This window comes from Castor canadensis, chromosome 17 (genome assembly GCF_047511655.1).
Source record: "Castor canadensis chromosome 17, mCasCan1.hap1v2, whole genome shotgun sequence".
In the NCBI taxonomy this organism is placed as follows: Eukaryota; Metazoa; Chordata; class Mammalia; order Rodentia; family Castoridae; genus Castor; species Castor canadensis.
Window position 1 is genome coordinate 14,450,866 of NC_133402.1, and position 14,282 is coordinate 14,465,147.

The following is a 14,282-nucleotide window of genomic DNA, read 5'->3' on the forward strand; positions in this document are numbered from 1 at the left end:
GCACAAAGGCATAGTCTGGGGGGCGGTCTGCAGTTGCTAACAAGCTTCCCAGGAGATGCCCATGCAGGAGGTCCAAAGTTTGACCTTGACCTTGGCAGGCTGGGACATGATCTCTGTGATGTTCAGACAGTTCCTTTCTAGGAGGGTAGGAGGGTGCTCACCACTAGCCATGCTGTCCTACGAGTGATGGGCCATCCAACTGGGGGTGGGCAGGGTAGGGGAAGGGTATAAAGGCACCTACAAGCCATGAAGATATTTGACTCACCTGTGCAGCCAGATGTCCAGCTGGTCCCTGCCTCCTAGCAGACATCTCTCCATTTTGTCTGCTCGCATCCCTCCTAGGATCTTGCTCAGATGAAGGAGTCTGACGGTCTATCCTTTGAATCCCCCTGCAACCCGCATTCCTGTGCTCCCTCTAGCCCCCACATGGTTCAAGAATTCCCAATCCATGTGCCCTGGTGTGAGGCTGGTAGCTAGAGTCAACCAAGCCCTCTCCACCCCGTGATTCAGAAAAGGGTAGCTAGTTATTCACTCTTCAAGAAGGAAAATCTGAGGCCGATTTAATAACAGGCTGCAAACGTGTGAAGAGTTATTTGGTGACCACCTGTTCCCTCTCTTTGCTGTGGCTAGCAGGGACAGAGGTGGGATTAAACTGCAGAAGTAGAAGAGCACGCCAGGGTAGGCTTAAACATGACAACTCCAAGGTGGTTTCAAGGAGCAGCATAGAAAATCTGCTTTCCTCAGATTTATGACAAGAAAAAAAGCTTTGTTTGGATGTATTGTTTTCCCCAGAGATGGGGAGGACTTGAAGCTGGGAGTGACTTTGAGGCAGGGTTTTCCTCTTACTCCGTCCCGCTCCCTGGCATTCGGTGATGGCCAGCCAGCAGTTCTGGGAGCACAGTCCCTGCTGCAGCATCCCGACACCTGGCTGGAAATGCAGAGCCTCACCCAGGTTTTGACCTTGACCTTGGTAGGTTGAGGCATGGTCTCTGTTATGTTCGAACACTTCCTACCTAGGAGGACGCCCACCACCGGCCTACCTGGGCTCCACGTGGGCTGAATCAGAGGGTCTGGGGAATAGGGACCAGCACACTGCGTTCAACAAACCCGCAGATGATTGTGATGCCTGCTGAAGGGTGGGAACCCCTGATGCCCCCTCCTCCTTCATCCGTGGCTTCCTCACCTGGGGATCTTGTTCAATGTGAGTTTCAGATTTAGCAGGTTGGGAGCAGGATGGAGACTTCCTTTCTAACGAGCTCTAAGTGATGCTGTTATAGTTTGCCTGTTAAATGTATCTCAAAGACCCACGTGGAAAAGGTTTGTTTCTCACCGTGGCACTATTGGGGGCGGCAGAACCTGGGAGAGGTGGAGCCTGGAGGGAGGTCCTTAGGCCACTGGGGGTGTGCTCTGGAAGGGATTGTGGAACCGGGACCCCTTCCTCTTCCTCTTTCTTGTTCCCTGACCACAAGGTGAGTATTTTCCTCCCTGCCACATACTCCCACCAAGGGGAAATGCCACAGGCCCAAAGCGCCAAGACCAAACCAGTTATAGACTTACAGACTAAGACCTCTGAAACTAGGACCCGTGTGGTAGTGCACACCTATCTTAGGAGGCAGAGATAGGGCGATTTTGATTTGAAACTGGTGAGGGCAAAAGTTGAAGACCTTATCTGAAAAAACAAACTTTAAAAAAAGAAAAGAACTGAGCGGTGTGGCTGAATTAGTAAAGCACTCACCTTGCAAATGGGAGACCCTGAGTTCAATCCCCAACAGCACCAAAAAATAAAATAAAGATAAAAAAATAAAATCCATAAAACTGAAAGATGAAATAAACCTTTTCTCTTTATAAGTAATTGCCTCAAGGCTTTTGTTACAGTGATGAAAAAGCGTCTAATGCAGACCACAGTTTGAATAATGAGGATCTAGAACGGATGGATGTCCTCCTCCATCCATAGCCCACTTCTGTAGGAAGCATGGAAAGGACCAGCAGGCCCTGACCTAAGGAGAGGGGCACAGTAGAAGGAGTCACAGAAGCCTGGGAACTCATTCTCCACTGCCTGTTTTTGTGTCTCAGCTTCTTCATCAGGAACTTGGCATGTGAGTGCCAGGTTAGGGGAGCAGAAGAAAGATGGGGGCTCCTGATGCAGTGTCAGGCACGTGATCCACACTCACCATGTGGAGGTTCTGCCTTTCACTAAGAAGGCGCTTGATCCTTATTGATTGCAGACATTCATCAAGCATGCCCAGGCTGCAGGACGTCCTCCTTCCCTCCCTCCGCTGTGACCAGCTTCTGAGCTTCCTGTGTAGCATAAAAGGCAGGGGACCCTCCCAGACCCACACAAACCACCTCTTTTCTATGGAAACTGAGGTGCAGCTGCCATGGCTGTAACAGCTAGCATGTCCATGATTGATTTATGCACCTGAGCATCAAAAGAGCTGAATTCTGGGGCTAAAAACATTCTGCCGGCCTCCCTTCTCCTGCTTCTCCTTTCTTCCGTCCATCTACAGAAATCTGAGGAAGGAGTCATTAGGCGATGTTTATGTCTTGTGACTATCCTAGCATGAACTCACACACACTGTATGGCATAAAGGTCAATATCGCCACATGGCTCTTTGGTTCTCTTTTCTTTTCCTTTCCTTTTCTTTCTTCTTCCTTTCCTTTTTCCTTCCCTACCCTTTCCTTGACAGAGTCTTGCTATGTAGCCCAGACTGGCCTTGAACTCAAGATCCTCCTGTCTCAGCCTCCCAAGTGTTGGGATTACAGGCATGGACTACCATGACCATCCACTCCATGGCCTCCTGATGCAAACAAGACCCAGGATACATGTGAGTTGGACCTACAGCAAGTGTAACCTGCTGTATCATTTTATTGTCAGCTTCTTTGGGGGCATTACTGGGGTGTGAACTGAGGGCTTCACGCTTGTGAGTCCTGAATTCTACCTCTTGAGCCACACCTCCAGCCCCTATAGTAATTGTTTTATAAATAGAAGGAATATACTCTAAAATCATGTCTAGTATAGTGACTATATGAACCATAACTCATTTATTTTGATTATCAAATATATGCTGTACATTGATGTCTGTGCTAATCAGACAGGCTGCCTGTTCCTGGACTTTCAGGCTCCCAAATTGTAACAAATAAAAATAAGTCCAGTAACAACCATCAGGCATTCTGGTAGACTGACACAATAGTGGACTAACTCTCCCCCTAAAACCCCCATGGCTTGCCCCTCACTCCTCTATTACCACCTCCTCTCCTGGTGTTGACACCCTCATGTAGTCCCACAGTGAGTCTCACAGGTGATGGGTGTCACTGCTGAGATCATGCTCCATGGGCAGTCATTTCTGTCTTGGCAGACTCTTCTTGCTGGCTTTGGCTGCCATGTTGGAGAGACCAACGGTATGGAGGTGCCTTGCTGGGAGCTGGAAGCCCCACTTCAATAGCCCTAGGGCACCTGGGATTCTGCCAACAGACATGAGTGAGGAAGTAGAGCCTTACCCTGTGGAGCCTTCAAATAAGACCTCACCCCAGCTGACATCTTGATTAAAGACCCGGGACAGATCCTCAAGGAAAGAGCCACACCCAGACCCCGACCCACAGAAACTGAGAGAGAATAAAGCCATGCGTCTCAAGCAGCCAAGAATAAATGATTTGTTAGACAGCGTTGCATCATAAATCCAAAAAACTACAAAATGTGGAATGCTCTGAAAACCCAAACTTGTCGAGTGCTGCCATGACCCTACAACTGGAAACTTCCACACCTGACCTCTTGCCACAGGTCCCAGGCAAAACACAAGTGCACTAAAAATATCACGTACAATTACCCTTGGGCTGCGTGCATAAGCACATGCAAAACATAAATGAACCTCCTGTTTACCCTTCTGTCCCATCCCCAGGATACCTTGTTATGTACATGCAAATATTCCCAAATCGAAAAACATAGGAAATTTGAAACACTTCTGGTGCTTTCTCCTGAAAATAACAAACTAGGAACATAGGAGTGTTTGGTCTTTTTCTCAGCTGCATCTCAGTGCTCCAAATGTAGAAGGCACAAAGTAATACTGTTAAATGAACGAATGAATTCTGACAGTCTCCTGTGTGGCCAAGTGACACTAGTGGCTGCAACTTTACATTTCTTCAGCACAGTTATCCAGAGCTGTTTCTAGATATCCATATAGTTCAATCCAAGGACAGATCCATAGGCCCCACTTGGGTTTCTGTGAAGGAAATCTGTACAGCGCCTGAGACCAGCTGACACCCCCTGTGCTAACTTTGCCTTCTCAGGGCAAAAAGGCAAGCGTCAACACGCTATCCGTTGTGTTTTTGGTTTTGTTTTTGGTGTTCCTGGGTTTATTGAAAATATTACATCTCAGCAGAAAGATTTAAATGGTTCCATGTGGTGTTTTGAAATTCATCCCAACTGTGGGCTGAGTGACTTGCAGGTTGGAGAGATTGCCAAAGTCCAAACACTTCAACATTTCCTTAGTGTCAGGGTCAGCTTCAATGATCTCCTGATCCAGGGCTGAGACCTGGGGAACGTAAATATCTCTCTTTTCTCCTCCTCCTGCAGCTTGATGGAGATAGGTCTCTTGGGGCCTCTCCGGATCTGCTTCATGAGATGCGTGACATAGCTGGTGATCTTGTTGCAGAGCTTCTTGCTAGAGATGATGACGATCTGCTCACACACACTTGTTGGTGTGGAAGTCATTGCCCAGGCAATGCACTTCTCAATGGTGGCCTGGGCTACCTTCTTCATGGTTTTGGTAAACATGGCCCATGTTGGCGGAGCCTGGTAAAAGAACTCCATTGTTTTCAAGCAAGACTCACCAAAGCCCTTGTACTGTTCCACAAAAGGTCTGGCTTCCCTGGCTGAGGAAGAATTCCACATTTTCTAAAAGGCCGTCTCTCCCCAGGAAGACTTGTCTGCAAGTGTTGACAGAGTATTTGTCATCATCGGTCCCAAAAAGTGGGAAAGATCCAATGTCCATCAGTGTATGCAGGATAAGCAAAATGTGACCTGACCATACAATGGGATGCTTTTCTCCAGTATAACCAAGAAAGGAACTGTCGATCCATGCTCCAACATAGGTCATCTCAAAAACGTTATGCTAAGTGAGAGAAACCAGACAACAGACCACATATAAATGACTCCGTTTCAATGAAGTATCCAGAAATTGAGAAACTATAGAGATGGGAAGTAGATGAGTGGCTTCCTGGACTGGAATAAGATTGGAAAGCAAATGCAGGTAGACACAGAAGATTTGGGGGGATAATGGGAAATGTTGTCCTCAAACCGTGTTGTGGTGAAAATGTCATGACTGTGGGTTACTTGAAATCACTGATGGTACACTTCAGATGGGTTCGTTTCATAGTAGGTAAATTATCTGTCAGTGAAGCTGTTTTCAAAAAATGAAAATAAAAGACCTTGGCTAAAAATATTTTGGTCCTATGTCTGAGACTTTCCTGTCAAAAATCAGTTTGAGAATCATCTTCCTCTCTCTTTAGATACGTTTCTGTGAAAGGTCAATGAAAATCACCCAGCAGTATCCCAAGTAATAAAAATAAGTTTATACTAAATAAATTAATACATGAAATCGCCTGCTTCTTGCCCCGAATAAGGCAGCCGAGGGTCAGAACGTTCTGACCTTTTGAGATGGTTTTCTGGTCGTGTTCACAGAACCTTTGTTGTCTGACCTTGTCCTGGAGTAAACTGCACCAGCTCGGGGAATCACTGCCTGTCACAGCAATTGACAAATGCCACACTCACAGAGGAGCAGGAACAGCCAGTGAAATCTTGCACTGTGACTACAGGGGAGTGAGGAAGACTGAAATACTCTGATGAGCCTGCCTCTTGGTGACCTGCAATTTCCACTTCAATGCAATCAAAGAAGGACAATCAATTCTGGTAGCCCCTAAAGTGCCACCTGGATCAACTGCAGGTGCAGGGGTGGAGGGGAGCAGAGCTGGATGATTGGCTCATGCCTGTGCTGGGGGTGGGGGCAGTGTATGCCGTGATTTGCAGCCCCACTAGAAACATATGGAAGAAGACAAGGACAGTTCCCACAGGAAATGAGATGACAAGAAGATAGAAACACCAGGTGGCTTATATTATTACCACGTGCAGAAAAATCATGAGTCCAGATGGCCTGTGGCTCAGGGTAGCTTGTGTCACAACCGTCAGTGTGACAGGTTCTGATGACAAAACACCCCCTCATCCTATTCAGATTCCTTCTTAAAGCCAGTCTATACACATCTAGGTCCTCTCTGTACCCAAAGGGATTTGCAAGAGCTGAGGGTTCGGGGATGGGATGGTCCAAAGGTGAGGTTCACTGGATTATCCAGGCATCCTATGCTCAGGCAGGACTAGCTACCTGAAATTTGCACGGTTCAGTGCAAAATAAAAACATAGGCACTTTATTCACTATTATAGGAATATTTAAGATAATACTAGCAGAGCATTCATCAAGCCCAAGGTCCTTCAGAGCATGGAACCCCGTACCTCCTCCCCCTCTCCTCCATTACTGCACTGTCAATTAAAATACAAAACAAACACTCCACCTTCCTCTGCAAGTTCGAATCTAAACACGTCTGTAGCTGGAGCCCTGTGCAAGGAGAACGGAGTTCACACAGGAGTTTGATCCTCAAGGGTGTGTCACATTGGAGAGTGGGTAGTGTCACCATTACCTGGAGACAGCTCCAGAAGCTGAATCCAGAGTCCCTAGGCCAAAGGCCCAACTTCGGGGTTCCACATGTCAGGTCAGGTCAGTCACCATAATACGTCACGTAAAGAGATAAGTACTGGAGAGGGGCAGAGAAAGGAGCTTAATTTAACTCTGTATAGAACAAGGCAAAGAAAGCATGTCAACCATCTTTGGAGTGATGACTTAGACTTAAGTAGAGGAAAAACTGGAACAGAGGGAGAGAGGTGTGCAGAATGGGGCAGCCCTGGGAACTGTGTGGCCTGGTTGGTCATTTTTCTCAGTCTTGGTTCTGCAAGGGGTTCCAGAGAAGTTGTCATCACTGTCCTCACTGGAGGGAACAATCTGGTCCCTATAAGATGATCGCTCCTGCTCCAGGGTACAACCTAATCACCGCAGGTAATTGTCTTCATTTGGGGTAGTCCATCCTGCAAGGCTCTGCTGTTGCTTAGGACAGTTTGGGATCCCTTGTCATAAAGATGTTTATCAGTCAGTCCTGTCACTCTGGAAGCCAAGGTGACTGCAGGAGAGAGAGGCTCAGAGTAAAGGAAACAGAGACAAAATGGAGGAAGGGAGGCCAAGCTTTTCTCCTGCTTTTAGTTACCTTGTGGGTCAGGGTGAGGAGTCATGCTTTTTAGCAAAAGCAGAACTTGTTATAGATTCTTTGTGGGCTTGATTCTTTGTGTGGGCCAATCACCAGGACCATTGCCGCTCAAACTTCAGTAACTATTTCCATTTACTGACCCTTACTGTTTGTCCTGAACATTTTATACGTGGATGACTTCCCACCCTCACAACAACTCAGAATTCCCATTTTCAAGGAAAATCTGGGGCAGGGATGTTTACTAAATCATCCAAACTCAGACAGCTAGCAAGAGGCAGAGAGCTAGGACCTGAATCCGGGTCTCACAGCAAGCAGCGTGTTCTTCTTCCTGCGCCGGACACAGGTCTGACCACTCCATTTCTAATCGGGCAAGGTTCTTTGTTCCACGGTTTTCCTCATCTAGGTCTGAAGGTCCCTTCCTGGCTCAGGAAACTTGACCATTAGCAATTTCTCAATCACCTCTAGCTTACACCTGTCTGCTTCCAGGAGCAAAGCTGACAGTTAGTTAGTTAATTTGACTTGTGCAGGTACTCTATACTTGGGCAACGCCCCCAACTCCTTTTTACTTTAAATAAGGTCTCAAGCATTTATCTGGGCCAGCCTTGGACTGAATCATCCTACCACTGCCTCCTGAGTAGCTGGGATTATAGAAGGGTACCACCATTCCCAACCCTGACAGAACTCTTTTCTTCAGCTTAGAGGATGTCCCTGTCCCAAGATGGATGTGGCGTTACACTTCAGAAATCCAACAGCATTCTGGGAAAATCAAAGAGTCTGGTGGGACCTAGTTTTCTCATTCTGCCTGTCTTTGCACTGGGACTGGAACAAGGATGAGGGCTGACTTAAGTTTTGCATCCGAGGTACCTCTGCACCCCTCCTTGTTTGCGGGTGGTGTTGTTCTTACTGAATTCTTTCTACCAAGCTGTTGCAAGGCTGTGTTAGTCTATACTGGCTTGGTTCCTGGATCTCGTGTGGGAATCCATTACCAACAACAGTCATTCTTGCTGCCGTCTCCATCCTCAACTCCCTATGGTTGTTTCTCCCCAGCCCCGGGTGCCTAAGTGTCCACAGGAAACCTCGTGCCCAGGCAGAGGGTGTTGTAAACCTTGGTGGCTTCTTGTTCTGTTTGTACCAGCCAGGACCTAGGAAAGATGTCTTCAAGTTCACCTCCCCCCAGGGTCTCCTCAGCCTTCATTGATTGACCATTCCCATGCCAAGGCAGGTTTCTCTGAGACCTCCCCAGGTCTCCCCAGGCTGTGTCCTGGAACCTGGACACCACCTCCAATTGGTGGAGACCCTGGAGCCCTCTCTGAGATTTCTGCAACTCCCCTGTCCTTGCCTCTTCCTCCAAGAAGTAGAGTGAGGGCTCTTGAGTCTGGGAGGGAGGTATCTTGAGTGTAGTTTGCTATCTTCCTTTGTCTCAGTCTGGATGGAGGTGCTCCCCCTGCCCAACACATACTCTGCCTTATATGTTTAATCCCCTGTCTTCACTGCCTTGTAACTTCCTGTAAGTTTCTCCCTGTGCAGTGGTTCTCTGCCTTTTTCCCCTCTTCGGTGGGACTGGGGTTTGAACTCAGGGCTTTGCATTTGCAAAGCAGGCACTCTACCACTTGAGCCACACCTCCAGTCCCCTGTGCAGTGGTTCTCAAAGTGTGGTCCCCAGGCAGCTGCCCAAGAAATTTAAAAAAAGGTAGATTCTAAGATCCCAGCCTGAATCACAACTCTGCTGGTGGAGCCCAGCACTCTGTGTTTTAATAAGCCCTGCAGGGGATCTGCTGCACGCCCAAGTTTGAGAATCACCACTGTAGGGTCTGAACAATGACTCTCTATCCTGCAGAACTTAAAAAAAATCCTGAATTCTAAGCCCCCTCACAAACCAATGAAATAAGAGGCCCATGAAGCCTGTCAAATCCAGCCCAACCAGGTCTAATCACCAGAACTGTCCAGCTGCCCTGTAAGCAATAACAAACGGCAACTAAGCCATGGGGTCATTTGTTACACAGCAGTAGCTAACTGGTACATACCATCTGTATGACCTTCAGTGGCACAATGATTAATATCCTTACTTTCCTCAAACTCGGCCTTCAGTTCTGTTCCACAGCTGCTCTCCTGGCTGTTCCAGCTGCTGGGAGAATACCCTGGCCCCAGGTGGGACCTTCCCACTGGTCCTGCTGCCACCTCCAGCAAGAGAATCAGGCAGGAGCACAAGAGCGCCAAACCAGTCCTGGCCAAAGGAAACAATGTTAGCCACCAGCTCCATCTAAATTTTTCCTGTAGCTGATTTTTGGACAGGGTAGAAAGAAACAGTGAAAGTAATTGTAATACTGTATCTTATTGCATATTCTGTTGTATTACATATGTGTGTTAATCCAGTCTATACAAAATATCGTTTCTACATGTGGCACTTGGTAGGTTGCCAGGGTTGACAAGCTGCCTGTGGCTACCATACTGGGCAGAGCAGCCCCACACAGATCCCCACACGCATCCCTTCCAGAATGACGGTGACACACAGTGTGAGTAAGAAACAGAAGGAGCTGGAAGATCAGGGCTTCTGTCAACACCATGTGACATCGAGGCTTGACCCAAGAACAATTATACCCAGCACGCTGCAGTTGTAAGACATCTGCTCCCTCTGTCCTTGTGTTCTGCCGTCTTCCCATTCTGCCTGGCTCAGCTCAGATGTTGCCACCTCCTGGAAGCCTTCTTTGAACACCTTAGCATTAACTCCAGAATTCTACTACAGTCTTAACAGCCTATAACCCAAGACAGCTACCATTTGTGGAGCACTTCCTCTGTGCCAGGCTCTGGGCTGAGGGCTTAGCCTGAATTACACCACTTGGTGCCTCGTGAAGAAGACCATGCAGGAGGAATTAATTAGTGCCCTCACTATGCAGAGGAGTAAACCGAGGCTCAGAGAGGGAAGAGGTTTCCTCTAAGCTTGCTCAGCTAGTAAAGACAGGAGTCAGAATTTGAACCCAGGATTGTCAGGTTCCAGGACCCATGCTTCCTTTTGTTATTCTTGTTTGAGACAAGGTCTTGCTAGGTAGCCCAGGCTGGCCTTGAACTCCCGATCCTCCTGCCTCTGCAACCCAAATGTGTGCCATCTCACCAGGCTGGCCCACTCTTTTAAAGCCTGGCCACTCTTAATCACAAGAGACCTCGGACGAGCAGCACCAACATCACCTGCACACTTGTGAGCTGCAGAACCTCAGCTCTGTGCCAAGACTGCTGAGTCACAGCTGGCATTTTAACAAGAGCTCAGATGGCACATGGGGACATTGGGTTAGGAGAGGTGGTGGCCGAGGCCAGCCTGGGGGTTAGTTACTTGCCTATGTGTTCAACTTACTCCTAGGCCACCAATCCTCCAGGGCAAGATCTGCACGTGTCACCTCTCTGCTTCCTGCCCACCTGCTACAGAGTGTGGCACGGTCACAAGCCAGGGTCGATCATGTTTCCAGGTCCTTTTCAATCCACCCATCCACTGTGGAAGGTTGTCTGAGGACTTGCCACTTCCTTTTCCCTTTCAATCCTTCCTGGGGAAAAGAAGGCGCATGCATTGCATATGGCCTGTGTCCTCCATTTTCTAAGTGTTCCACTAACTCCCAGGGTCCCCCATGCCCCAAGGTGAATGGTGCCAATTGCAGATCTAACTCCCCAGAACTGCTGGGAGCCAGACCAGGACTAGACCAGTCTCATGTTTGCTATTAAGAAAAGCGTTCTTAGCCAGGCACCAATAGCTCACACCTGTAATCCTAGCTACTTGGGAGGCTGAGATGGGGACAACTGTGGTTTGAGACTAACCCAGGCAAATAGTTCTTCAGACCCCATCTCCAAAATAACTAGAGCTGTCCTTGGACCTTAAGCCTCCTGCCTCTGCCTCTCACATAGCTGGGATTATAGGTGTGAACAATCATGCCCAGCCCCATCCTCTCCTCTGTTTATAGAAGACAAACTAAGCTCCCCAACAGGTAAGTGGCCAGCCCAGGACCATACAAGAGGACCACTGGCACGGCTAGAGTGAGAACCAGGCTTCTGATTTCTGATTTGGAGCTTAGTGGATGGGATTCTCTTACCACTTGGATCTAGTCTTCAAGATATAGCCAACGCTGCCAAACAATGAAATTAACCTAAGCGTAATGGAATCACCTGGGGATGAAAGCCACACCCTCATTGGGCAAACAGGAGCACGTGGACACCCCTAGCTGCAAAGGAGTCTGGGAAAGTACAGACCAGAACCATGCTACTGATTGGCTGAGTGATCAACTTTGATCTTTAGGCAAAGGTGAACGCACTCTTACCTGGAACAAATTTGGAGCAAAAAAACAGAAGTGAGGGGGATGGGTAATTTGGAGCCCACTGATAATATGTTCAAGTGACTAACAAATGGTCTGCTAGTAGAGAGCAGTGGTCACAGTAATCAACAAATTACATTTCTGCCTAATCCCGGCATGCGCTTTTAGCTGCAATGCAATGCCAGCTTTCAGAGAGAAAACCAAAATATGGAGCTGTGAGAACTTGAGAGGCTGGGATGTAGCTCAAAGGTAGAGCTCTTGCCTAGCATGGGCAAGGCCCTGGGTTCAATCCCCAACACCATTCAAAGAAAAAAAAGGATTTGAAAATGAAACTGCAAAGCTTCTTATTGTTCTCAAAATGATCTCAGATGGATGACACTCTAAATTTATACACATTTTTCATTTCAAGTAACAAGAGGTAATCTTTTATGTAACAGTGCGAGACCATTCTTTCTTAAAGCATATAGGACAGCCAGTTGTATAATCCCAAGAGGCATTTATATAGTCACCTGTGGCAATAGTGCCTCTTGGAGCTTGGTCACACAAACTAATTTGCACAGAGTTTACCTTCATGCCCCTGGATTTCCTCATGGAAAAGTTAAGTTGTTTGTTCCAGAATTGTTCTGAGTCCCTTGTGTGTTCCTGTGGAATCCTTGACGGACCATCGTTCTTCACCCGGGAGAGTAAGAATTAACCAAGAGCCCTCCCAGGGCATCTTGCTGTTGCCTTTCAGAGCGTAAGTTAGAAACAGTTGTGAAATGTTCCCTGTAATTCAGGGAACAGTCAGCTTGATGTCATCCAGAACTAAGTAGGTCTGGTTAGTGGTGCAAAAGTATCCCCTTCTTGGCAGGTAGGGCTGCGATTCTTAAAAGGCACTGTTTATGGGCACTGTGGCCGCTCTGAGTCAGCCTGACCTTTTCCCCATGTCTGTCTGTCCCTGGAGGGAGAGGCCCTCTTATTGCTTTTCCCAGGCCTGGAGTTCAGCTCCGCAGGCAACCCCTGTCATTTGCTCATCTCATAAATGTTATTTCTTCTAGGAATCTAGTTAGGATCTTTTCAAGGGTTCAGCCTGGGAGTGAGGGAATTGACTATGACTCAGGGTGAGCGCGGCCCGAAGCCAGGCGAAAGGAGGATCGCTTGCTGATTTGTGACTCCCTCTGCTCCATCCACGGCCTGGCAGTGTGTCCTTTTGTGCCAGCATGTGCTGGGAGTGAAGCAAGTGGGGAGAGATGAAGGTCAGCACGTGTCGCAGGTAGGGTTCACGTACAGGAGCCTCGCTAAACATGTGACACACAGCACTAAGGCCACCAATGACCCTTCCATTTGCCTCTTTGGGGGGGGTCAAAGCAAGACCAGGTTTCACACCTCACTGCAGCTCAGTGAAGACACATAAGGAGCCCCAACAGCAAGGATGTAGCAGTGTAGTTAAGAACCAGAATATAGCCATCTCTCTCTCTCTCTTTCTCTCTCTGTCCCTGTCTCCCTGTCTCTGTCTCTCTGTCTCTGTCGGTCTCTCTCTGAGATAGGGTCTCATTGTGCAGGCTGGCCTGGAACTCTGACCTTCCTGCCCTGCCTCTCGAGTGCTGGGATTACAGGTATGCACATGCTCACCTTTTATCTCTCTCTTACTCCACTTTGGGCATCAGGAATGCAGAGGCTGAAGTGTGTGAACCACTGTCAGCCTGAGTCTCTGAGCGACTGTGTGGAGCAGAGCCCTTCTGCCTCACCCTGACTGCCCTCAGTGAGCCCCAAAGAAAACAGAAATACACCTTGTTTTCTTAAACCGGAGATTCAGGGATTATGGCATTACCATGCCATAATTTAACATCATCTGATTTTAAAACCCTAGCCTTCAAACCAGGAAAGCAGATAGTGGCAGAATTTGGGAGAACAATTACGTACTTCGCTTATTTCGCAAGTGTTTGCAGAGCGCACGCTGGACACCAGACACTGTGCTGGGGTCACAGAAATGAGTGTCGTCTCTGTCCTAAGTGGAGTTCATGACCTCGTAGCAATAACAACACAGAGCCTGCACACAGAAATTGCTCAATAAGGAACGCTATTCTAATCACAGTGTAACTGCAACACGCTCCCGTCAGCCCACCCAGACTGTCACAAAACCAGAACTTAGAAGTAACTAATGACTTGGACTATGTTCTGTTGTGGCTTTCTTTCAAAATTTTGCCAGCATGTGAAAACTTAAAACAGTTGTTTAGGGCCAGGCGTGGTGTGTGATGTCTGTAATTCCAGCTACTCAGAAGGTGGAGGAAGGAGGATCGTGGTCCAAGGCCCACCTGGACAAAAGTATAAGACCCCATCTGAAAAACAAACTAAAGCAAAAAGGGCTGTGAGAGTGGCTCAAGTGGCAGAGCACCTGCCTAGCAAGCCTGAGGGCCTGAATTCAAACCCCAGTACCACCAAAAAAGTAAAATAAAATAAGTCACAGCGCCTTTATTTTTTTGGCAGCACTGGGGTTTGAACTCAGGTCCCCACACTTGCTAGGCAGGTGCTCTTATTGAGCCACTGCACCAGCCCTTTTTTGGGGATTGGTTTTTTCCAAGATAGGATCTTGAGACCTACTTTTTCTGGGGCTGGCTTTGAACCGTGACCCTCCTGATCTCTGCCTCCTGAGTAGCTAGGATTGCAGACATGAACCTCCAGTGCCCAGCCAACAGTTGTCTTTTTATA

At 47.9% G+C, this 14,282-nt stretch overlaps 1 pseudogene; it reads right to left on the reverse strand.

Annotated features, from left to right (window-relative positions):
* Positions 1–1,823: 1,823 nt before the first annotated feature.
* LOC141418499 (small ribosomal subunit protein eS17-like) lies at positions 1,824–11,747 on the reverse strand (annotated as a pseudogene).
* Positions 11,748–14,282: the final 2,535 nt, after the last annotated feature.